This window comes from Lissotriton helveticus, chromosome 1_2 (genome assembly GCF_964261635.1).
Source record: "Lissotriton helveticus chromosome 1_2, aLisHel1.1, whole genome shotgun sequence".
In the NCBI taxonomy this organism is placed as follows: domain Eukaryota; kingdom Metazoa; phylum Chordata; class Amphibia; order Caudata; family Salamandridae; genus Lissotriton; species Lissotriton helveticus.
This window is the reverse complement of record NC_136058.1, coordinates 304,028,232-304,054,461: the sequence shown is the minus strand read 5'-3', so window position 1 is coordinate 304,054,461 and position 26,230 is coordinate 304,028,232. Positions and strand designations below refer to the sequence as shown.

At 51.6% G+C, this 26,230-nt stretch overlaps 1 protein-coding gene across 2 annotated transcripts in view; it reads left to right on the top strand.

Moving 5' to 3' along the window:
* Nucleotides 1-26,230, top strand: part of TESK2 (testis associated actin remodelling kinase 2) — a 599,416-nt gene that overhangs the window by 250,830 nt on the left and 322,356 nt on the right. The gene's annotated exons all lie outside the window — the stretch shown is intronic.

Sequence of the window (26,230 nt, the reverse complement as noted above, 5' to 3'; positions counted from 1 at the left end):
GGTGGCAGGAAGTCTCCAGTTTCTTCGCCATATAGTTGACCAGATGTACCTGGAGCACTTCCCACTGCAACCCAGTTGCCAGAAGATTTGTGTTCTAGTTTGAAAGCAATCTTTCTTGGAAGGCTATTACTTTAGTGGTCTTAAGAGCCCCTTCCAACAGTTTTTGACAAAGCACAGCATTTTCTGTCTCCCCATCTTCAAATCTTTTGTGAGCGCCATTGTCCTCTGCAGATAGGACAGTGCTAATGCTTCACATACTGATTAATCCATCTTGTTAAACCATACATTGTCATAAGATTAAAACCTTGTTCAGCGAGTTGTATTGTGGCTACATTAAAAAGAGGCAAGTGTACCTCTTCTCCATTGGCTACCTGTGGCCCAAAGGATAAACTACAGGTTTTGACATTGCACTTAAAGTATTGTCATCCAAAAGCGCTGTATGCTTTTGACCGTCGTTTGTGAGACACCAGCCATCATGAGCAATCGTTTTTAAAATTCAGGCTCTTTGCTATAGTAAAAAAAGTTCAGGTGGTAGGACATTGACTCAAAATCTTTTGTTAAATTATTACATTTGCTAACTGTAAAGTCATTGTTGTCATCTCATGTAATTTACTTGTTCAGTGCCCCAGAAATGTCGACAAAGCTTGCACTTCATAACAATTTAAAATAAAAAGTGGAAATAAATTATTGTGCATGGTACCTGTGAGCTTCCTGTTGCTTAGTTGGCTAGAAATGACCCCTCCAGTTCGAGGAGAAACGGAAGACCATGTTGTTTACAAAGACATTCAGTTCGTGGCATCTACGACTGCATCAAAACCTTCCAGTTGTGCCAGTTACACTTACCGTTCTATACCTATGCTCTGAAGACGCACACGTGAATGCAGTTTTTACTTCTGGATTTGCGTGGATAAAATGAGAATTCAACAGGATTTTACTCTTCAGTTAGTCTTCTTCGTCACAAGCTACTTGGACAAGATGGAGGTTTTTGTATGGAAGTCATGGATGTGGCGTTGGAGGTGAGATCCTCCACAAAGGTTTGTCTGAGCCAGGCCCTTTCTGCAGTTGTAAAGCACAAACTTTTAAGAGTCTTTCCTTCTCGGTGGCAGGTTAAGTGTCCGATTAAAATGTTTCTATCCGGCTTGGATAGCGTTGAGCTAGCCTGCGACTGGTTGATGTAGCTGCCCACCAACACTTTGAGGTATTGTTGTGTCTTTTGTGTTGGCGAAGAGTTGGGCTCGTTAAACGTTCAAGAGTTGCTTGTTTAATGAAAACGATGAAGGAGCACACATGCAGCCCTGAGAGATGCCACACATGAAGGGAGGTGGAGGTAATCCACAAATTGCTGCCTGTGAGCAGAAGTAGGACGTCTGCGGCGCCACTGCGCTTGCGTAGACTTCTAAGAAAGGTTTGGAGTTGACTGTGTAGAGTGTCGCTGACAGGCCTGCAAGTCTTTGCCAGTCCACTTGACAAGAAGGGCACACCTGACAACCCAGGTGGTTGCTGTCTAAGGGCTGATCTATGAATGCGTCCCTAAATGTTGCTTGTGGATGTGGGAGTTATGTAGTGGAGTGGGACTTCTCTTTTTGTTCGTCACTGGTGCGCTTACATGAGATGCTGTAAAGTTGTTCTTTTCTTTTGTGGGGAGCATTGTGAGATGTTATTATTGTGTTGGTGAGTCTCCTGAAAAAATCAATAAGAACTCTGATGTGATCCAATATTTATCCCAGTGGCGCCTGTACTTGCCATCGTTAAGATTTAACATAAGAAATCCCCCGCTTAGATGTGTGTGTGCCTTTAAAAGCGAGCACAATTGGACATCTGTGGTCCAAGCACGGCAAGAAATGTTGCTCAGGTGGCAACAGTGCAGCCATTGTTCTTCGTATATGTGCGGTATTTGTTCTTGCAGGGCATGACTTTTTTTCCCCAAGGAAGAGAAACTCGCTATTTTTGCTTTCTGCACAAGAGTTCTTTGATGAAGGTGATTTGTTCCTCTAAGGTGCCCTTGGTGTAGTGTTTTAGCTTTCCATCATGCACCTGGCTGGGAACAGCTTGCATTTTCTTCTAATACAAGGTAATATGTATGTTTCCCTTGTATTCTTCTCCTTGTGCTCTGTAGCATCTTTACGTTTCGGGTGTAAAAGAGCTTGGTTTTTGCCTTGTTTCTTTGTCTCCTGGCTGATTGAACCCACCTCTCTGGAGAAGGCTGTATTCTGTTGCAGTCCAGATCTTTCCTTATTCTATTTTCTCCAGTTCGCACTAAGGTATTTGTTTTTCATATCTCTCTGCTTGAACTCTTCCAACTTTAAAAGTAACAATGCTCCCTATGGATTTAATTAGCAAACATTACAACAATCCGAGGATGTCCGCATTTAAAAACATGCCTGTCTTGTACAAGAGTTCGAAACCAATAATACGCTGCTGCTGGTAGACTTTAGACATGTGTAAATACATAGCAGCGTCTTAAACCAGGGAATTGAGAAAGGCTTCCATTTGTGAAAACATATTCACTGTAGCAAGGCAGGCGAGGTGTTATAAGGTGAAGAACACACCTGATGAACAGCGGTCGACAAACAATACGGCTGCAATTCAGAAATCCAGACACTACATGTAGGGGTCACCTTGACTGCAGTCACTGTCCGTGCACTCCATGCCAGTTCACTCTACATCACTTTACTCAAAATCAGTGCACTCTACATCACTGCACTCTACACCAATCTACTCTGCAGCACTGTACTTTATAACATGTCACTCTAGGACACTCTACTCTACTCCACTCTCACACTCCACTCTACGATACACCACCTGGGCGCTCCACTCCATTAAACTCTGCTCCGCTCTGACCCTCTGCTCCGCTCTGACCCTCTGCTCCCGCTCTGACCCTCTGCTCCCGCTCTGACCCTCTGCTCCCGCTCTGACCCTCTGCTCCCGCTCTGACCCTCTGCTCCGCTCTGACCCTCTGCTCCGCTCTGACCCTCTGCTCCGCTCTGACCCTCTGCTCCGCTCTGACCCTCTGCTCCGCTCTGACCCTCTGCTCCCGCTCTGACCCTCTGCTCCCGCTCTGACCCTCTGCTCCCGCTCTGACCCTCTGCTCCCGCTCTGACCCTCTGCTCCCGCTCTGACCCTCTGCTCCCGCTCTGACCCTCTGCTCCCGCTCTGACCCTCTGCTCCCGCTCTGACCCTCTGCTCCCGCTCTGACCCTCTGCTCCCGCTCTGACCCTCTGCTCCCGCTCTGACCCTCTGCTCCCGCTCTGACCCTCTGCTCCCGCTCTGACCCTCTGCTCCCGCTCTGACCCTCTGCTCCCGCTCTGACCCTCTGCTCCCGCTCTGACCCTCTGCTCCCGCTCTGACCCTCTGCTCCGCTTGTTAGAAAGGCGACCCCGGGGGAGGCAGAAGATGTCGGACTGACCACCCCTAGGTCCACCTCTCCGTCGAGACGTAGCCGAGCGTTACCGAGAGGCCTCCTGGGGGAGGGCCCTCTCCTAGGATCATACAGCAGAGTAATCACAACACTACAAACGGACACCACACAGGAGGTCAAGTTCTCAAGCTTTTATAAGGAATACGGGTTGCGGATTCTTGGCAGTATATACAGGCGGATCGAGGGATCCGTAAAGTCTCGAAAAGGGGGTGAGGTAGCGGGACAGTCTCGCTTCTGGGGGGAGGAAGGGATACCCTGCGCACAGCTCTCAATCCTCGAGCTGGGGGGTTCCGAGAGGTTCGAGCCGCGGCCGTGCCAGCAGGCTTACAGGATGGTTCAGCAAGGTAGGCCTCGGCAGCGCCAGCAGGCTCTCAGATGGTTCAGCAAGGTAGGCCGCGGCAGCGCCAGCAGGCTCTCGGATGGTTCAGCAAGGTAGGCCACGACAGCGCCAGCAGGCTCTCAGATGGTTCAGCAAGGTAGGCCGCGGCAGCGCCAGCAGGCTCTCGGATGGTTCAGAAAGGTAGGCCGCGGCAGCGCCAGCAGGCTCTCAGATGGTTCAGCAAGGTAGGCCGCGGCAGCGCCAGCAGGCTCTAGGATGGTTCAGCAAGGTAGGCCGCGGCAGCGCCAGCAGGCTCTCCGATGGTTCAGCAAGGTAGGCCGCGGCAGCGCCAGCAGGCTCTCGGATGGTTCAGCAAGGTAGGCCGCGGCAGCGCCAGCAGGCTCTCAGATGGTCGACGGGTTACAGGAAGGATGAGTTCGTCTGGTGTCGGCCTTGACAGCGTCAGTAGGGCTTCCAGTCCAGGATACAACTGACGTCCTACTCCGGGGCTGGCCCAGATATAGGACGGAGGTCCTTTGATGTCCGGACCCTCCCGCCTGGGGGGTCAGAGGGGCCGGGATGATGGTGTCCAGACACCCAGCAGGGGGGTGGAGCCAGCGCCCAGTGAGGCCGGAGGGCGATCGATACCAGGCGTCCGGGGACGGCTGGAGGGCCATCGAAACTCCTCTCCCTCCGGGATCTGTCGAGTGGCCACTCGACCACCTGGGAGGATCTTGGTGCCTCGATGTCGGGGCTTCGCTGGGGCCTGGGCCTGGGCCTGGGCCGAGGCCACGTGGTCGTGACGTGGGGGACCCAAGATGGAGTCGGCACGGCCTCGTGCTTAGGTCGTGATGGGCCTACGCCGGAGCCAGGCTGGTGATGGGGATCCGGGATGGCATCCGGATCGGTGGTGTTGGGGCGTGCGGGGTCGGGCCGAAGGGGCCGCCCGAGGTTCGGAGGAGGGCTGGTGTCGTCCGGGGCCCGCCATGCGGGAGGGGTAGGACCACGCCATGAGGCCGGGTCCAACACGCGTCCCCCCCAGCTGAAGGCAGGGGAGAGTCACCCATCTTCTTGGGGATTCTCCTCGCCGAGGCGGAAGAATCTGGACAGGCCGTCAGCATTGGCGTGGTCGTTGCCGGGGCGATGCTCCACAGTGAAGTCCATCCCCTGCAGAGAAATGGACCAGCGCAGCAGTTTCGGGTTCTCTCCCCGCATCTGCATTAACCACCGCAGGGGCTGGTGGTCGGTCTGGACTCGGAAGTGGGTGCCGAAGAGGTAGGGCCGGAGCTTCTTGAGTGCCCACACCACGGCAAAGGCTTCTCTCTCGATGGTGCTCCATCGCTGTTCTCTTGCCAGTAGGCATCGGCTGATGAAGGCCACAGGCCGGTCGATTCCTTCGGGGTTAACTTGGAACAGGACCGCCCCGATGCCGTGCTCCGAGGCGTCGGTTTGGACTACAAACTCTCTACTGTAGTCGGGGGCCTGGAGCACAGGGGCGCGGTGCACATGGCAGTCTTTAAAGTCTCAAAGGCTGTTTGGCACGCAGGGGTCCAATGCACCTTCTGGGGTAATTTCTTGGAGGTCAGTTCTGTAAGGGGCCCCACAATGCTCCCGTAGTCTTTTATAAATCGCCGATAGTATCCGGTGAGCCCCAGGAAGGCTCGGACGGCGGTTTGGGTGACCGGGGGCTCCCAGGCCCGGATGGCGTCTATCTTTGGTTGGAGGGGAGCTACTTGGCCGCTCCCCACTTGGTGTCCCAGATAGGTGACGGACCCTTGGCCTATCTGGCATTTGCTGGCTTTGATGGTTAGTCCGGCCCGCCGGAGGGCCGTCAGGACCTCCCAGAGGTGGGTCAGATGCTCATCCCACTGAAGGCTGTACACCGCAATGTCATCTAAATAAGCGGCGCTGTATTCCTCTAGTCCGGCCACCTGGTTCACTAGTCTCTGGAAGGTGGCCGGCGCATTTTTCATGCCGAAGGGCATCACTTTGAAGTGATAGTGGCCATCAGGGGTCGAGAAGGCCGATCGCTCTTGTGCACCAGGAGTAAGGCCGATCTGCCAATACCCCGCCGTGAGATCGAAGGTGCTGAGGTATTTGGCGGCCCCTAGGCGATCGATCAGTTCATCCGCCCTGGGGATGGGATGGGCGTCGGTCCTGGTGACTGCATTCAGTCCCCGGTAGTCAACACAGAACCGGAGCTCGGGAGCTGTTCCGGGGGAGGCGGCCTTAGGGACCAGGACAACGGGACTGGCCCAGGGACTGTTGGAGGGTTCGACTACCCCCAGGGCCAACATCTTGGCCACTTCTGATTGGATGCAGGCCCGAACCCGGTCGGGCACTCAAAGCTCGGTGTTTTACAGGTGGGCTGTCCCCGGTGTCCACATCGTGGACACACCACCGGGTGACCCCCGGCGTGAGGGAAAACAGATCCGCAAACTGCCCCAGCATCTTCCGGCAGTCTTGTTGCTGCTCTGGGGTCAGGGTAGAGGAGAGCCGGACCCCTTCGAAGGAGCCGTCTTTCTCGGTGGTGCTGAGGAGATCCGGTAGTGGCTCGGAGTCGTCTTCAGCTCCGTCATCGGTCGCCAGCAGCAGACTCAGTTCAGTGCGGGCAAAGTGCGGCTTGAGCCGGTTAGCGTGTAGAACCCGGAGGGGGTTCCTGGGGGACTCCATGTCTACCAGGTAGGTGACGGGGCTCTTGCGCTCCACCACTTTGAAGGGCCCCGTCCATTTGTCCTGGAGGGCACACGGTACAACCGGGGACATGACCCAGACTTGCTGGCCCAGCTCGAACTCGATGGAGGAGGTGTTGTGGTCATACCAGCGTTTCATTTCCTCCTGGCTGGCCTCGAGGTTGGCCTCGGCAAGTTCCCGGAACTTCCGAGTCTGATTGCGGAGGGTCAGGAGGTACCGGTAGACATCCGGCGGGGCATCTCGAACTGCTGTCTCCCAGCCTTCCTTGACCAGGCTAAGGGGGCCTCGAACCGGGTGTCTGTACAAGTGTTCAAAAGGGCTGAACCCCAGAGATTTCTGGGGTACCTCGCGGTAGGCGAACAGGAGGCAGGGCAGCAGGACATCCCATTTGCGCCGGAGGGGCTCTGCGAGGCCCTTGATCATTCCCTTCAGTGTCCTGTTAAATCGTTCCACTAGTCCATTTCCTTGGGGATGATACGGGGTGGTGAACTTATAGGCGACCCCGCACTGTTGCCATAGGGATCGCATATGCTTTGAGATAAAGTTGGAGCCCCGATCACTCACGACTTCTCGGGGGAAGCCGACTCGGGAGAAGATGCTCATGAGGGCTCGGCCCACCACGGGGGCGTGATGGTTCGGAGGGGGATGGCCTCAGGATAGCGGGTGGCATGGTCCACCAGGACTAGGATGAAGCGGTGTCCCTGCGAGGTGCGAGGGTCCAGGGGCCCTACGATGTCTATTCCTACTCGCTCGAAGGGGGTGGTCACCACGGGGAATGGCTGGAGCGTGGCTTTGACTTTCCCCCCGCTCTTCCCGCTGGCTTGACAGGTCGGGCAGGTTCGGCAGTGGTTATGCACATCGGTGCGCATTCTTGGCCAGTAGAAATGGGTCACCAGGCGGCTGTAGGTTTTGTCCTGCCCCAGGTGCCCGGCGAGGGGCACATCATGTGCTAAGTTCAGGAGGAAGTCTCTGAATCGGAGGGGTACGACCAGTACCCGGCCGGCCCCTAGCTCAGCAATCTTCTGCTCACTGTAGAGGAGGTCGTTGTCCCAATAGACCCAGTGGGACCCCGCGGGGTCTCCAGCGGCTTGAGTAGCGGCTTGCTGTCGAATCCCCTCGAGGGAGGGGCAGGTTTTCTGCTCCTGCCGGAACTGTTCGCGGGTGGGGCCACCTTCTTGGCGCCATTGAGCGAGTTCTGGGAGGTGGTTGAGCTCGGTGAGGTCTTCTTGGTCGTGCCCTTGGGGGCCGTGTTCGGGGTCGGCGTCCTCTGGGACGACGGGTGGTGGAGGTGCGGGCCACTCGGGTTCCTCAGTCGGAGCTCCCCCCGCGGGGGTGGAGGCTCGGGCGGACATGGAGCGGGTGGTCGCACAGACCCACTCGGGAAGGCCCAGCATCCCCAGGTGCTCTCTTCGTTCGACGCCGGCCCATGGGGAACTTTCCAGGTCGTTCCCAAGGAGGCAGTCCACGGGGGCATCGTCGCGGACAGTCACTTTCAGCATGCCCGACACTCCTCCCCACTCGAAGGGGATGCGGGCCATCTGGCACAAAGTCTCTGAGTTATCTGCGGACCGGACTGGGCACAGGACGTTCGGGAGGATCTGTTCTGGGGTCACCAGATGGCAGCGGACCGCTGTCACGCTGGCTCCGGTGTCACGGAGGGCTTCGGTCCGGCGACCATTGATGGTGACCCACTGGCGGTATTTCTGGGTGTTGCCGGGGATCGGACCTCGAGGGATCAGGTCGTGGGTACCCAGGCAGGCCAAGGTCATGGCGGCGGGCTCCCACTCGGCCTGTTCGTGGTCTTCGTCCTCTTCCTCACTTCTTTCTGCACCCAGGGCAGCCGCCGCGATCTGGCGGGCTGGGGGCCCGGTGGTGCCGGGTCGCTGGTTCATCGGGCAGAGGGGGTCATTCGCATAATGACCTTGTCGCTGGCACCTATGACACGTAACGTTTGGGCGGGGCCCCGGTCTGGCTGGGGGGGCCCCTCTCCGGCCCAGGGAGGGCGACGTGGAGGTAGGGAAGGACCCCTGGGGGACGTCTCGACCCCGGCTCTGGCCTACCCCGCCGCCTTGTGGTCGGTGGTTCCCCGGGGATCCCCGGCCGTAGTCTCCCATCGTGCTCCGGGGCACTCGGGTGCTCGCCCATCGATCCGCCTCGACAGTGAGTTTTCGTGGCTCCGTCAATTTGCTGTCGAGGAGGTGCTGCCGAAGTTCGATGAAACAGTTATTGGACAGATGTTCCCATAGAATGAGGTCGACCAACTGCTGGTAGGTGGTGACCTGGCAGCCCCGAGTCCACCCCTCGAAGGCTCTACTGTAATAGTTCACGTATTCCACCCACGTGGTACCGGGGATTTTTTTGCAGTCTCGGAATCGCTGCCGATACATCTCGGGGGTGAGTCCGTAGCGAGTGAGGAGGGCGGTCTTCATGTGCTCGTACGAGGTCCTCTCGGTATCAGGGAGATCCAGCAAGGCGTCTCTCCCTTCGTTGATAAACTTCCCCCACAGGCCGGCGCCCCAGTCCTTGAGGGGTACTCGATGGGCGGCCATGGCGACCTCGTAGGCTTTGAACCACTGTTGGATGTCGTCGTTCTTATAGTACTCTTTGACGACATCCTTGGGTATGTGCACCTTCGCGTCCACCGGCGGGGGTGAGGTCTTACTCCCGGCGAAGGCAGACTCGTTTGCCTTGGCTTTGAGTTCTATTTCTTTGAGGACGCGCTCGTGCTCGAGCATGAGTTTTTTTTCCTCGAGGGCTAGCTTCCTTTCTGCCAGTTGGATTTCTCCTTCTTGTCGGAGTCGAGCCAGATCCAACTCGTGGAGCCGGTTCCTCTCTCGTTCTCGGGCGTCTTCGGGGACGAGGCCCGTGTTTGGGGTTGCGGGTCTCCCTCCCGCTGGGTTCACCTCAGCCTCCAGGCGTCCGTTCGGGCCCGGGTTATCTTCACTCGGAGGTGGCGCCTCGCCGGCGTCCACCCAGGCCTGTAGGGCCGATTTAAAGTCTTCTTTGGTGCTTAAGCCAGAGGTAGCGATGCCTAGGTCTTTGCAGAATTGCTTTAGCTCCTTGTGACTGTAGTCTTCCATTTTCTCTTTCTGGAATTCTGTGCTCATGGTCGCAGTGGGTTTCTCTTGGTAGCGAGTGAATCACTCCCTGTACGATCTACGTGGGCTCGGATCCCGGCGCTTGCCACCAATGTTAGAAAGGCGACCCCGGGGGAGGCAGAAGTTGTCTGACTGACCACCCCTAGGTCCACCTCTCCGTCGAGACGTAGCCGAGCGTTACCGAGAGGCCTCCTGGGGGAGGGCCCTCTCCTAGGATCGTACAGCAGAGTAATCGCAACACTACAAACGGGCACCACACAGGAGGTCAAGTTCTCAAGCTTTTATAAGGAATACGGGTTGCGGATTCTTGGCAGTATATACAGGCGGATCGAGGGATCCGTAAAGTCACGAAAAGGGGGCGAGGTAGCGGGACAGTCTCGCTTTTGGGGGGAGGAAGGGATACCCTGCGCACAGCTCTCAATCCTCGAGCTGGGGGGTTCCGAGAGGTTCGAGCCGCGGCGGTGCCAGCAGGCTTACAGGATGGTTCAGCAAGGTAGGCCGCGGCAGCGCCAGCAGGCTCTCAGATGGTTCAGCAAGGTAGGCCGCGGCAGCGCCAGCAGGCTCTCGGATGGTTCAGCAAGGTAGGCCGCGGCAGCGCCAGCAGGCTCTCAGATGGTTCAGCAAGGTAGGCCGCGGCAGCGCCAGCAGGCTCTCGGATGGTTCAGCAAGGTAGGCCGCGGCAGCGCCAGCAGGCTCTCAGATGGTTCAGCAAGGTAGGCCGCGGCAGCGCCAGCGCCAGCAGGCTCTAGGATGGTTCAGCAAGGTAGGCCGCGGCAGCGCCAGCAGGCTCTCAGATGGTTCAGCAAGGTAGGCCGCGGCAGCGCCAGCAGGCTCTCGGATGGTTCAGCAAGGTAGGCCGCGGCAGCGCCAGCAGGCTCTCAGATGGTCGACGGGTTACAGGAAGGATGAGTTCGTCTGGTGTTGGCCGTGACAGCGTCAGTAGGGCTTCCAGTCCAGGATACAACTGACGTCCTACTCCGGGGCTGGCCCAGATATAGGACGGAGGTCCTTTGATGTCCGGACCCTCCCGCCTGGGGGGTCAGAGGGGCCGGGATGATGGTGTCCAGCCACCCGGCAGGGGGGTGGAGCCAGCGCCCAGTGAGGCCGGAGGGCGATCGATACCAGGCGTCCGGGGACGGCTGGAGGGCCATCGAAACTCCTCTCCCTCCGGGATCTGTCGAGTGGCCACTCGACCACCTGGGAGGATCTTGGTGCCTCGATGTCGGGGCTTCGCTGGGGCCTGGGCCTGGGCCGAGGCCACGTGGTCGTGACGTGGGGGACCCAAGATGGAGTCGGGCACGGCCTCGTGCTTAGGTCGTGATGGGCCTATGCCGGAGCCAGGGTGGTGATGGGGATCCGGGATGGCATCCGGATCGGTGGTGTTGGGGCGTGCGGGGTCGGGCCGAAGGGGCCGCCCGAGGTTCGGAGGAGGGCTGGTGTCGTCCGGGGCCCGCCATGCGGGAGGGGTAGGACCACGCCATGAGGCCGGGTCCAACACCGCTCTGACCCTCTGCTCCGCTCTGACCCTCTGCTCCGCTCTGACCCTCTGCTCCGCTCTGACCCTCTGCTCCCGCTCTGACCCTCTGCTCCCGCTCTGACCCTCTGCTCCCGCTCTGACCCTCTGCTCCCGCTCTGACCCTCTGCTCCCGCTCTGACCCTCTGCTCCCGCTCTGACCCTCTGCTCCCGCTCTGACCCTCTGCTCCCGCTCTGACCCTCTGCTCCCGCTCTGACCCTCTGCTCCCGCTCTGACCCTCTGCTCCCGCTCTGACCCTCTGCTCCCGCTCTGACCCTCTGCTCCCGCTCTGACCCTCTGCTCCCGCTCTGACCCTCTGCTCCCGCTCTGACCCTCTGCTCCCGCTCTGACCCTCTGCTCCCGCTCTGACCCTCTGCTCCCGCTCTGACCCCCCTGCAGCACTACTCCAGCCTACAGCACTACTCCAGCCTACAGCACTACTCCAGCCTACAGCACTACTCCAGCCTACAGCACTACTCCAGCCTACAGCACTACTCCAGCCTACAGCACTACTCCAGCCTACAGCACTACTCCAGCCTACAGCACTACTCCAGCCTACACTATGATGCTATCGAGCGCCCGTCCATCGAAGCTTCTTGGCACTAGACCTCTTGGCCCTCCGCCATGCCCAGCTCTAAGCAGCCTCTGTGCCTACATTTGGAAGGGGGCCCCGTGGACTCGAGGCTGAAGCTGGGAAGAGATTCCAGGCAAAACCTCCAAGGTTACAGAAAGGCCTTTGTCTCAGAGTTTCAGTAATCACAGACCGGGATCACCCCTTTATGGTTCGTCACTGGTGTAGCTGACATGCTGTCAGTGTACATACGCTGTGTACATACGCTGTGGGTTGAGACAAGAGTCACGATGACTGGCAGCACATCCACGCTGCCTTCACTTCCGGCTTACTTGTCTCCTTCCCATCAGGAGCCTGGCTCTCCTGTACTGCAGCAGGGTTTGTTTTTTCAAGATGTATTTTTGGACAGTAAATGCTTCTCTTGTGAGCTCATGATGTGTTGAGCTTGGGTTCAGTGGTGATTTACGAGCTAAGGAACAGATCTCGGTTTGTCTCGAAGGTTCATTTTTTTCTCTGTAGAGTGATTGCATCTGGAAGGCTATGGCAACGCGACTTTTGTTTTAGTGCAGTTTTAAAGGAACAAAGAGTGGCCTGTGCCTTCATGTTTAGTTTCTCGTGGTTCCCTGCCCTTACCTTACCTGCGCGGCCCCTTCTCTTAGTACTGAGTCATCCAGGGCTGGGTGCCACTTCGCCAGCACCTGTTGGCAACTTCGGGGTGTTATCTGGTGGCAGGTATGGGGTTGAAAGTTGCATTGAACTAGGAGTAACTTGGACACAACCAAACTTAGAACTTCCAGGTCAGGGTTCAAACTGCCATATCCAGAGGGTGTCCATAACAGTGTAAGAGAATGCTCTAACCCTCTGGTTAGAAGCAGGCCATAGTGACTATGTCGTGAAAGGCGGCTTGAATTATAATAACCAAAGAGCAAAGGACTTGGTGATGCCTCTGCCAAGGTGGTTTAACAATATGCTTTGCTCCTGTGACTATGGCGTTGAAGTATTCTAAGGTCTCACTGATGGGATGACACTGAAAGTGCATCCACACAACCTGTGGTGTTCTTTGCTTTTGTTTGCTTGTTATCCTGGCCCTTAGGGCGTAGAAAGCTGGTGTCTCCTATAGTTGTCGGTGGCAGTAAATTGGCATCCCTGCTACACACTTGTGAATTGGCATTATGTGGCCCCAGCGCTTAAACCTTGCATGCTGAAATATCCCGCAGTATCTTGCATGGAAACTAAAGGCACTTAATATCCTTTGTGGTTGGAGTGGGTGCTCAAACTTCCATATCTAGTCAAAAGGTACCCGATGTCCATGAATGTGTTGGTGGGTGATCTAGCACCATATCTAGACACAAGTTAATGAGGTGCCCAAGATGCTCTGAAATCTTTCAACTTCTTAATCCAGATAGTGAAGATACACATTGTTCTTCATGTTGTGAGGTTACTCGTGCTCCCATACCAAAACTGCAAAGGTATCCAGTGTCCATAGTGATTTGCAAAGGTGGCAAAACCCCCATGTCCAGTCAACTGGTGCCCAGTGTCCTTGATGGTTTTAGTATGTCCCTAAAACTCCAGTGTGTAGTCAAAAGATAGCCGACGTCCTTGAGGTTGTCAGGGTGCTCAATCACCATATTGAAACACAAGGCACACCCTAATGGCGATAATGCTGTACGAGGGTACTCTACTCTTAAAACACGGATAGTGAGGTTACACACTGTCCTTGATGGTGTGGGAGGGCAAAGTTACTGGGTGTCCGTGATGGTATGTGAGGTTCCTCAAACTCCATGTTTAGTCTAAAGGTATACGGCGTCCATGAAGGTGTTTGAGGGCCCTCCACTTACCACAGCTAGAAAGAAGGTACATGATGTTCATGATGGTGTGTGAGGACCCTCAAACTCTTGCTCCTAGTTAGAAGATCCCCGATGTCCATGATGCTGTGTGAGGGTCTTCAAACTCCCATGTCTATTCAAAATGTACTTGGTGTCGAACAAGGTTTGTAGATGTCTGATAAGGAACACTGCAGGTTGTTCCACAGCTAGAGTTGACAAAGACTTCTGCTTCACTAATAGTCTCTCTGTTGCATGGATTACACAGGTGAAGCACATCTCTTCTTCTCAGTGCCAATCACAAAGCTGATTCCCTTTGAAGTGATAGGTTCAAAGCTTGACAAACCGGATTAATCAAGAAATCTTCACTCGTATTCTATCGGAGATCAGATTCAGTGCTGGATCAGGGAGGAAATGGAGGGGACGTTGCTGCTAACTTAAGAAGCAACAAAAAAAGATGATTACACATGTCGGGGCAAATATTGATGCAGTTGTAGTTTTTGTAGTGGGAGCCAAAACCAATACTGAAGAATCCATGTAAGGCCTTCACAAGTGTGATGGGAAAATATTGACCGGATATGTTTAAGGCTAACCACAAAAGGAGCCTCTTGCTTAATGCAGACTGCAAATATGAGCAGAACGGCCAAGCATTTGAATAATCTCTTTATTTTTTCTTTAGATCATTCTACCTTTGTCTTAAATGTTAGGATGGGAATTCCCATAAATTCAGTTAGAAGTCACTTTGGCGAACAGCACCACCACCCTTACACTTCTGTGCACTTCATTCACATATACATTTCCTGCTATTTTTTATGTACCTATTTGTGGAACAAGCAAATTATTCATAAAATATTATGAATTGTGCCATACCAGTATTTGCTTCTGCACAACATTGAAGGCAGTAGCCAAAGAGTTACGTTGCCGTTAGAGGACCGAAGGAGATGCAAGGGGAACAAAAGGAAGCAAAGGAAGAGGTGGTTCGTACTTAAAATAAGTGCATTGTAAGTAAAGACTGAAAGGAAGCAGGTCCATAACATGACGTGGAGTAATAGACAATAAGTAATAAGTAACCAAAATAGTTTGAGCATGAAATACCGGTGTATGGTCATGTTCCTGATAAAGAACTCATACGCTTCCAGAGATCAAAACACACCCCATAGGCAATTTTTAACCAGTGAGTATATCTACAATTTCTAGGGAATGCAATTCCATGGGATTGAGATTCAAATAAAGTTACAAGTAAAACAATTAAGGTAGACCCTTTGTCTTCTGTTTGTTGCATTATAACAACCTCCTCCTCTATCAGCAAAAAGAAAAGGCCTCTTGCATGAACATTTTTTATTTTTATTAAAACAAATGAGATTTATTTGAGAAAGAGATTGTTGCCTGAAGAGATTCCCCAAAAATAGTTGGGGAATTGGACCTGCAAAAGAATTGCACAAAAATTGAATTATGGTTTTGCAGTTCAGATTGTGAATTAGAACATTTGCACAGTGAAGATGAAACAAATACATGCACTAAAAAGTAAGGTTGTTTTTCAGGATTAAATATTAAAAGAAAAAACAATAAACATAAGTTACAGATGCAACGATAATGCACGACAACTGTCTTAGTTCAAATGTTATTTAATCCTTATAAATGGTTGCAAGACCCACCTCCATCAGTGCAATACCCCGTACCATAGAAGCATCTGTGTGACATGGCATCATTACGACCCTCTTTTAGCATGGCTGCCAAGGACTAGGACTGCCGCCAATCCCATCCAAGATTAAAAACATCATGCAGTCCAGTCTCATTTGAAATCAAAGTTATCAAATCATCCCAAAACGCTTTCTTTACACTGAGAATACTGCAATTTATCTGACTTTACCTTGGCCTAGGCACAGGATTCATATGACATGAATGGTTCTTATATCGAACTATCAAAAAAATACCAATAGTCCAGTTATAAAGAATCTAGAAAGTAAAAGCTAAACATGGCTGTTTACTTTGGCTTATAACTTGTGGCTCTCTATTCTGGCTAGTCTGTTAGGAACCTCCGCGCCAAGAAACCTGCTGGTGTACGTGCGCTTAAACAAAATACCCAAATAACATAACATAGCATAAACCACTCCTCTATCCTGGCTGACCGGATAATATTACCCATTCCCTGAAAGCCCTACTTTAGTTTCCAGTTGCAAGAAGTATCTCCTACCAAGCACTCTGCATTGCATACCGGGCAATCCATGGCGGAAAGTCCAGTTTCTTTATAGTAAAAACTAGGAGGTAATGCCTTCTCTGCACAGATGTGCATGTTAAGGATCAAGCTGCCGAGGGGGTGCTAGAGGGCGCACGGCAAGATGGCTGCACCGATGTGAGGCTTTGCCTGATCGAGCTTCTATCCGACTAATATCTGCTGCATCCCTCGATATTACAACCTGCTGTTGGCCCTGGTGATCATCTTCCTTCCTCCTGAACAATTGCAAACAATTTGCGGCGCTGCAGAGCCCTCCGTGCTGGCCTAATGAGAGTGGGAGTCCCGATCTCGAGGCTGCATGAAATGGCAGCCGCTGGCTTATGGCGGGCCCTGCTGCCGGTTGGGGCGTCCTCTTGTGCTGCTCCTTGTCATGATCTGACCCTGCTGCTGAAAGTGGTGTGCTGCGATGCCTGTGGTGCTGTGGCGTGTATAAAATGGCCTTGCATGCGGCTGTGTGAGGTGCATGACATACCGCGGCTGTGATCAACGGTGGCAGTGGACGGAGACGCCGGGGAGAGACTGGTTGGAGGCTCCTGTTCGGCCGGGAGGGTCTGCCACAGACTGCTGTGGTGCTAGATTCCTGCTGGCGCTGGTGGCTGTAAGTGGGGTTGGGGCCTGGCATGACCCTGGGCTGCGGAGGCGGAACCAGGCCTCGTGATGGGCTGCGAGCTGCGACCGGTGCAGGCGGCGCTGAGGCGGAGGAGGGTGAGAGCTGTCTGTGGCCTCCTCGGAGCTGCCGCGGGATCCCTGCAGTGCAGCGTGGTGCTGGGGCCTACATCTTGGCGACTCCTCGGAGGGGCGGCTCCGGAGCGGGGACGAGATCCCCGGCCTGAACTCTTGATCATCGGCCCTGGAGAAGGGACTGCTGGCTAGCGGACACACTTGGCGCTGCTCCTACCCTCCTGTTCAGTGTAGCTGCGCGGCTGCTTGGAGTCTCCTGGGGGCTGCCGCGAGATCCCTGCGGGGTGCGCTGTACGGGGGCCTGGTCTTGGTGGCGCCTCCGGTGCTTGGCGACGGTGTTGGGCCTTGATCTCTGGCCAGGAGGACATCGGCCGGGAAGCGGAGCGGAGCACCCTGTGTGGGAGCTGCTGTCTATCTGCCTGCTCTGGCTCTGTTGTTGGCCTACACTCGTCGCTAATCTTCTGCCCATTATACCTGCTGCATCCGGGAGGCCCGGTTTGTAACTTGGACTTTTTCCTGTTGGGGGGCCACTGTACCTGCATGATAGTTTTAGCGGGGGGCCTGCTGTGACTACCTTTGGGGTATAGGGGGCTCCGGGCCTGGTCTCTGCCTACACTTGCCCCTAGCTGTGCCACTGCCTTTTTTCTCCACTCTGTACACGTTGTATTACCAGTCAAAGATGGGGAGGACTGATATCCCAGCCACTACCCAATTTTGAACAGCGCAAGACCCCTAAGAATGCGCAAAAAGCGGCCTCGGACTCTAAAGCTGATACACATGTGGATAACCCCCCCCCCTACCCACCCCCCCACCCACGTTGGAGACCACGCTGATATCCATGCAATGCATGTTGCAATCCATTGAGGGCACGATGGCAGCGGTGAACCATCGGCTGGATCATATGTCGTCGCAGGTAGAAAAGCAGACGGCGCGTGTGGGGGAGGTGGAGCAGAGAGTCTGCAGCCGAGGATGGGTTGAGCACTGTGGCGGATAAAACTCTCAATATGGAGAAGGTTCTGGACCTGATCCAAGCTAAGAACGAGGATTTGGAGGCACGCTCCCGGCGCAATAACCTCCGAATTACTGGGTTTACAGACTCTACCAATGTTGGCAAAATGGAGAAATTTGTTGAGCGCCTGATCTCAGACATATTTGGCACGGAACAGTTATCCAACATGTTCATTCTGGAGCGCGCTCACTGCTCATTAGCGACTAGGCTGGTTCCGGGGGCGCCCTCTCGTCCTATCATAGCCCGAGTATTAAATTATAGGGACAGAGACACTATCCTGCGCCTGGCTAGGGAGAAGGGTACCATTGTGCATCAGGAAAACACGTTGGCCTTCTTCCCGGACTTCACAGTAGCGGTACAGGCAGCCCGGAGGGAGTTCGGTGCTGTGAAACAGATTTTGAGAAACAAGGGGGTTCCGGGTTGGGACTGCTGAGGATAATAACATTTTCTCATCTCCAAAAGCAGCCATGGAGCATGCTAAGCAGTTGAAACGAAGGAGGCTAGACTCTGAGGTGGAGTAGTGTGGAGTTCAGCCGGCAGTTGATATCGGTCTGCGCCTCAGACCTTGGCACATAGTTCAGGCATTCTATTCTTCTCCTTTGACTGCCACGATGTTGAATGTTCATTTTGTGTACGATTACCACATGTGTGTACAGTATATAGCTATGGCCTTTAGCAATCACTGCCCTCCTGGTGCTTGTAGGGTAACGGACTATAATGCAAAGTAGTAGCACGGGATATGACTACATGATGGAGACTGTGGATATGGAATAGCTGGACCTTGGCATTGCTATACCACCTTCTGATATTATTGTTTTCTTATTCTTTTTCCCTAAATGTGAAGTGTCCTTTGGTGGGTGGCTTAGCTATAATGCTCTATGGTTGGAATTTGCGCTGCCCAGCCTGTATGACAACTGCTACTTGGGACATGCAGACATATCCTTGGCTATGATGGTCCGTTCTGGGATGATTGGTTGTGGGTCCATGGACAGGGGTCCTTCTAGTCATCAAATTGTATGGCACCTTTTTTAAATCCATGGTGCATAGCTGGTTGTCCTGGCGGAAGCTGTGTGCTTGCTATATATGGGATGCATGCTGCGTTATGTTACTACTGCTTGGTTAACTCCTACGTGGGAGTGTTCTGACTCTGCGCCCCGACATATGGATGTACCCCAAATTTGGCTTGCTTTTCTGGGGGGAGGGAGGGGATTGGTAGGGTGTTGGGGTGGCTTTGGCATGTTTGGGGTGCTGAAGTGGGAGGGGGGTTTGGGGAGTTTGGGATGGGGAAATGGGATTGTTTGCGAGGGGGGTGGAGGATAACGGGGAAGTTGGGATTGTTCTTTGCAATGTCTGGTGCTGGAGGGTAGGGGGGTGACTGCTTTGGTGATGTCTCTTATGTACAGCTGTGCGAAGTGTGCTGACAGAGTATCAGTGACTATATTTGAAGGTGTGCCACTTGATCTCTTATGTTGCAAGTTACTTCACTCTGATCTATGATGGATAGGGCAGGTGAAATCAGTTGGCTCACTTGGAACGTCAGGGGGTTGAATAACCCGAAAAAGACTAGGCAAGTTCTGGCATACCTGGACCGCCATAATGTCCAGGTCGCATTTCTGCAAGAGACGCACCTCACGGAGAATACTGCGGCTTCTATAGCCAAGAAATGGGCTGGGGTGCGGCTTGCTTCTTATTCTTCTTATGCAAGGGGAGTCATGATATTAATTGAAAAATGTCCCATTTGTGAGCACACATGAGATTGATAAAGAGGGCCGGTACATTATAGTGCAGGGGAGGTTATGTGGAACACTGATCACAATGGTTAATGTGTATGGACCCAACCTAGATGATCTCGAGTTTTATACAATGCTGTGGAACAGGGTTTATATCCTGCCGGTCTCTGCGATCATTTGTGGGGGGGATTTTAATGTGGTGCTCGATCACGATATGGATCGGAATTCGCAGACTAGTGCTCACGTCAAAAAGGCGGCGCAGGCGTTACGGGATGGCATGTGTGATTTGGGACTTGTTAATGTGTGGCGGCCTTCGACACCTCGGAATACGTGAGGGGACATGTTACACATAACACGTGGTCCCGCCTGGATTACTGGTTCACGACACGTGATGTTAATGCGTGGGTGGCTCAGACCCTGCATCTGCCCGCACACTATCAGATCATGAACCTGTTTTGCTTGACATGCTTCTTCCGACTTATGCCCCTGCCCCATTTACATGGAAGCTGCAGCCCTCTGCCTTGGTAGATTTAGTATTCCGGGAAGGCATACGGGAGGCTATAGAAAATTTTGCTGAAAACACTGGGTCAGTTCAATGTATGGGCACCATCTGGGAGGCGTTTAATGTAACTATTAGGGGGGGCGTGCATAGGCCTGCAGGCGGGGGTGCATAAGTCCTTGCGTGAGTCCATGGGGTGGTTGTAGCGTGAATTGGCGAGGTTAGAACGTCAGTATGAGGAAGCGCCGGCTGCAATCACTCTGGCTGCAATACAATCGAAGGTGGATGAGTATAATGAATTGGCTGAGCAGGAAGTAAGGTATCTAGCAAGATGATGTAAAGCCCGGTATTATGGCGAGGGTGGCAGACCGGGGCGTGCATTAGCTGGGAGGATCACAGAACCTTGGGCTAGGTATTGTGGGGTGCAGGAACTTACGGAGGGAGACAGGTCCATGTCAGACACTGCTGATATATTGGGGCAGTTCGTTAAATATTACAAGGCAATGTGTGGGAGTAGGAAAACAGCTAGTGAGGAGGAGATAGCACAGTATCTGGACGATGTGGCCCTAGTTTGTTTGTCCAAGGGACAGCAAGATTGTTTGATGCATTCTTTGACTGCTGAAGAAATTAAGGATGCAATCGCTGCTCTACCGAATGGCAAGGCAGCAGGTACTGATGGTCTTCCGTCTGAATTTTATAAGGAGGATGCTGAAGTTTTACTGCCCCACTTGACGGCCATGTACGCGGAGATATTTGAACAGCAGCGATTACCTGCCACGCTCAAAGAGGTGTTGCTCGTCGCATTACTGAAGTCAGGCAAGCCACGGGATAAGTGCGAGTCTTACAGACCGTTGTTACTTATGAATACTGATGTAAAAATTCTTGCTAAAGTTCTGGCGACACGGCTGCGACTACTGCTTAACGTTATGGTACTCCCGGACCAATCAGGGTTTATTCCTACGCGGTCCACGGCGCACAATTCGAGAGCGCTATTTGCTGTCCTGCATTTGCTTAAACCAGAATTGGTGGCGGTTCTATTAGATGCTGCCAAAGCATTTGATTCGATCGCGTGGACATACATGTTCGCTGTATTACATCGCATGGGGGTGCCTTTTTTTTTTTTACCAGCTGGATAAAGTTGCTATATGCGGATCCGGTGGCCCGGGTGCTGGTTAATGGACATGTCTCGGAGGCCTTTCCGATCAAAAGGGGCACTAGACAGGGGTGCCCGCTCTCACCCTTGTTTGCTCTCATGCTGGAGCCATTGGCATGTGTGCTACGGCATTGACATGCCAGTTCAGTGTTACCATTTTATCAACGGAAATTAGCAGTATCAATGTATGCTGACGCTATGGTCCTATATGTACGGGAGCCAGAGCAATATTTGGAACGGGTTATTCGGGAGTATGTCCGTTTTGAATGGTTCTCGAGCTTAACCATTAATTGGAGTAAATCTATAATATTACCTCTCACGCGAAGTACGGCAACATTTGTGCTGAACTACCCCTTGGAGTGGGCTTCCGCCATTACGGTACTTTGGTATCTGGGTGCACCAGGACCCAAAAGAAGCTATTAGCGCTAACTATGGGGTGGCGGTGTCAAAACTTGATGATCAGGTGGCTCGGTGGATACGTCTACCCTAATCTTTCGCAGACTGGGTCGTTCTGATCAAGATGGTGGTGCTACCAAGATTTTTATATTTATTTGTTAATGTCCCTATTACTCTGATGCGACACTTTCGCCACACTACGCTCTTTATTAATTACACTCACCTCGGGGGATAAGAAACCCCGCGTAGGATGGGAAACGTTGACGTTTCTTTTCGGTGCCGGACATACACTTACATTATCTTTGTGCACAGGCACACTTTGCTTATTACTGGCAGACTGTACCACCATTCACGCCGCGTGTGGCGGTCGAGGCTGGCGCGGTACACCCCTTGCCCCTAAAGGCTATGATAGTGAATCCACATTCAGTGTACGATAAAGGCGAAGTTGATACGGTACAATGTACGGCTCGGGCGTGGGCGGAAAAGAGCGAGGCGGCTGCCATTGTATGCTCCTACAATGCCCTTGTTACACCATGCTGACCCATTGGTGACGGGTGAAGCTGGGGCGCTTAAGATATTGCAGGCTGTCAGGGTGGGTGTCATGGGTGATGCCTTACCAGGTGGGACATTTATTACGTTGCAGGACTTCTTAAAAGATGTGGTGAATGAGGCCATGTCCACGTTTATCTATACTAGACTCCGGGCCGCCATGCTTAGCTTGTATCCAAGCTTTCCTGATGAACTGGTCACTCTGGGGGTGTTACAGATCCTCTATACAGCAAATGCTATGACTAAATTAGTCTCCCGACTTTACTATGCCTCGCAACTAGGTGAAGGTGCTGCGCTAAATAATTCCAGGGTCAAATGGGATGCAGGTCTTCCGCGCCCGCTAACGGACGAGGAATGGGAGGAGAGCTGTAAGTTGACAGGGAGTTTTGCAGTCAATGGTAACTTTAAGCTCATACATTATAAATACCTGCACCAGATGTACTGTACTCTTGCCCAGCTGCATAAATATGGTCTGAGGGACTCTCATTGTTGCATACTGTGCAGAGCAGAGTGCGCTGGTTTTGTGCATCTGGCATGGGTCTGCCCAAGAATACTTGCGTTTTGGGATGTGGTGACCAAGGTGCTGTCTGACATGACGGGTGCTTAAATTGTGAGTGTCGCTAAGGTATGTTTGTTGGGGGTTGTTTCCAAAGTCCCAGCAGGAGTGAGCAAATTGGTGGTGCTATCTTTACAAGTAGCTAAACGCAGGGTCGCCCTGTGCTGGGGTGTAAGACAGGCGCCCAAGCTGAAACAATGGCTACAGGATCTGGCATATTGCCGTGACCAGCTCACGTGCTACTCTGAGAGGTTACCGATGGCGTCTCGGCCGAGGAATATCAGGGGACCTTATACTGCATATATGCGGGCACAATCAGATGATGACTAAGTACATAATGAATGTATACAGTGTCCCCCATGCACTGCATTAGCCTCCTAAAGATATTCAACCGGCAACTACTGTTTAGTCCTGGTTAATGGTACTGCTGGCACAAACTGAGGACGACGGTGTCTGCACTAAATGTATGTGATGTCACGGATGCACTGATTCAGCCCCAAATGATGATTGCACTGCTAACAATATCCATGTCTGATTAATGTAACTGCAACTAGTTGATTGACTACTGTATTATATGGGAAGAGAACGTATGCACACCTCACAGCTGTACTGTGTTTTTGTTGCTAAAATGAGAAATACAATTTAAAAAAAAAAAAAAAAAAAAAAGGATCAAGCTCCCAAAAATGTCTCATCAGCATCTGTCCAGAATACAGGAAAAGAAAAACGTGGGTGTTAAATAATCTTGATTCAACATGTCCAAGGAAAGCGAGTCCCTAGTTTGTATAGTCAGCATGCAACTATCCCTCACACTGCTTTGCCTTGAGCACATCTCTGGGCCTCACTCACGACTTCCCGACACTCCGTCCATAATTTACATTTCAGCCCGCACCTTCTTCCAACCTTGCCCGACTAATGGAGCAGCAGATTACTCTATCTACCCTAAAGTGCTATGGGACCACCCTCCAAGAGGTAATAATTCCTAATATAAAATAGCACAGAAGAAGCAGTGCTTATCTGGTCTGCTGTAAAATGCCTACCTGGAAAAATGGTACAAAAGGGGGGGTACAAAAGGGGGTGGTGATGGACGGAGCATCTTAACCAATCAAACACTCACACCCAGTCAAAAGATCTGGGTTTAATCCATCACCGTTCTTTAGCCCACTCTGCCACCCCAGTTCAGACATGGCTATATGCAAATCAGTCTGACCCTGTGCCTCATGGGAACAGTCCAGCCCGAACTGCCAAGCCATGCCTTCCCTGGACCGGAAACAAGCTTCCGAGGACCGGTTTCTGGCATTACAGCTGTCTTCAGCCCGGCTTGCTTGAATCCAGTGGCAAAGTGAGCAAGGGACTCACGTCTGAGCATACCCCCCCCCCCTCTCTTTTGTACCGCTACCTGGAAAAATGGCAGTAAAAGATTCTTTGACATAACCTGAATTTTAAGTCTACAAATTAGGTGCTAGACTGCCATTCCCCTCATAGGGAATTGCTCGTGCCAGTTTACACCTCTTAGAATTTAAATGCATAATTTGGGAACCTTGAGTATATTCAGAGGACTACAGCAACAAAGAGTGGATCTTCCCCTTTTGGAATCAGAGTTGTGTCAAACACCTCTGGTATAGAATAGTGATTTTTTAATGTTTCTCTGAACAATGTTGTCTATTTAGAGCAAATGTTAACCTCATTCACTACAACTTTAAAATCAAAGTTACTGCCATTGTTCGTAACATTATGATTGTGCAAAAGAAATCTACATATCAATGTAATAGTTTGTAGCAATCCCGTGGCTTCACAGCTGTTTGAGCTTAAGTGTGCTGCCTGCGGTAGTGTACTTTATGAGCTGTTTCATGTTCTCCCAATGGGCTGCGTTGTCTGGACGCACTTGGGTGTACCCTCTCTCTATTTTGTATGCAACAGATCCATGCAACACGTCCATAGGGCTATCGTGTGATCCGCAACAGGTTGTGCATATGTTTTGGTCCTTTATATCCTGATTCTTCATACCAAAATTGGCACAGACCAGTCCTGGCGGAGTCTATGCTGAATGTGCTTGTTGCTGTCTGTAGAAGCATCTCTTTGGGTGACCTCTATTTTCTGGGTCAATTACCAGAGGATACAATAATCTAATGATGCAATTGATTTAGGGAAACAAAAACTGGATTTTACAGGTAAGTATTAGGGTTCAGGGTAACAGTTAAACATAAATTAGATGTTAAATCCAGGGCTTTTGAAGGACATTGATTAAAAAAGTGAAAGTGAAAAAAGGTAGGTTATAAAAATAAATAAATCATAAATTGGTTATGGTAACCGAAGGTAGTGGAGCGTGCATGGGGGTCCCTCGTGTAAATTAATGAATATAAAAACTATACAGTTCCATTTTAATCTTTATTCTAAAATTAGACCGGGGGTTTTGAAAAGGGTGTCAAAAAGAGGATTCTGAACCCCTCTTAACCTACATTAATCTGTAAATGATTAATCAACCCACAAAAACATGGAATCACTGGCAGCTACTTCATACGCTTTACTAGGCAGATTTACATCGACTGCTCTACTACATGATTATGTACATATTTTTAAATGTTTAAGAATTATACACGGTTCGGTCTGGATTTTGAAGAGAGTCTGGATTTCAGGCGTCTGTGGCAAGAGACTAATACTTGAATCGGTCTTGCCTTTGTTCTGGGTTTTGATTCTAGTAGCCTGGGACGTTCATTACTCGTTGTATGGCCCGAGGTGCAAGCATCTACCTTTACCCGGGCTTTATTTCTAGAAAATTAATCCGCTACGAGGAAACGCTGCAGTGTTTTTTTATTAATGAGGTTTGACAATCTCCTCTTTGTAAAAAGATGATTGTTTGTGTTAGTGCGACCTCCTTGCGAGTGTGCTCTGGAAGTTGAGGTGCATACAGATGTTGTAATTATTTCTCTGCTGCATGCAGATGATTTTACAAATCAAGCTTGGAAGGTGCTTGTTACAAAATGGATCTATTCATTTACCAAATTATTTTCACAGATATCACTGTATGGTTTAAACAAGCATTTGCAATGCAATAGGTCTCGCATTGTCGTGAGTTTGAGCAATTGGCATTGTAAATGACTGCCTTTTATTTATGTTTTAAAAACCAAACCACAACTAAAAGGCATTGTCATTTACAATAAATGCGAGACCTCTTGCATTGCAAAAGCTTGTTTCAGATTTCATTTCCTTAAAATCTCTTCTATGGAGCCCTTGAGTATTCGAGTATCAATTCCAGCTTTTTTTTTTATTTGTAAAATAGGATTTGTAATCCTGTTTATAACCTAAAAAGTCAGGCCTTTAAGTCTCAGAACGCCAAAAAACCTGGACTGGAAGAGCTGCTCATGCATGGATATGGGAAACCTGTGACCTCTGCTTTATGTAAGCCTTGTTAACTAATCTGACCGGCCCTTCCGTCAGCAAATGGAGCAGACAAGCATTGGCATAGCCAATAGGTCTCGCCTTTGGGACCTTATAAGTGTTTAGCCCTGCAACAGTTGATGTCGCACCAAGGATATTGTGCTGCATAACTAAATACCTATAAGGTTCTAAAGGCGAGAACTATTGGCTATGCCAATGCTTGTTACAACTAGTCAGGCCAGACAGTCCTCTGTGGTCTGGCTCACATGGACCACACCCCTTTTTATTACCCATAATACCCTGAAATCAACGAACTTTAATTACAAATAGAGATGTTTCTAATGTTGCCAACAGATAGGACATTTTTGGCTCTTTTCATAATCTGAAACTATCACCCTGCGTTACTTAATTTTTCCAAATAAAAACGTTACCCCTTTTGTTTGGAGGGGCCATTGATTCCCAACAGCATAAGTACCACAAAGTAGTGAAGAGACATCAAGATATTTCCTTGGAATTTGATCCTTTGAAGGCCTGTGGGCATCTGCCTGTATCCAGGGAGACGTACCAACCTCAGACACATCTTAAAAGTTAACACCTAGGAAGTGTAAG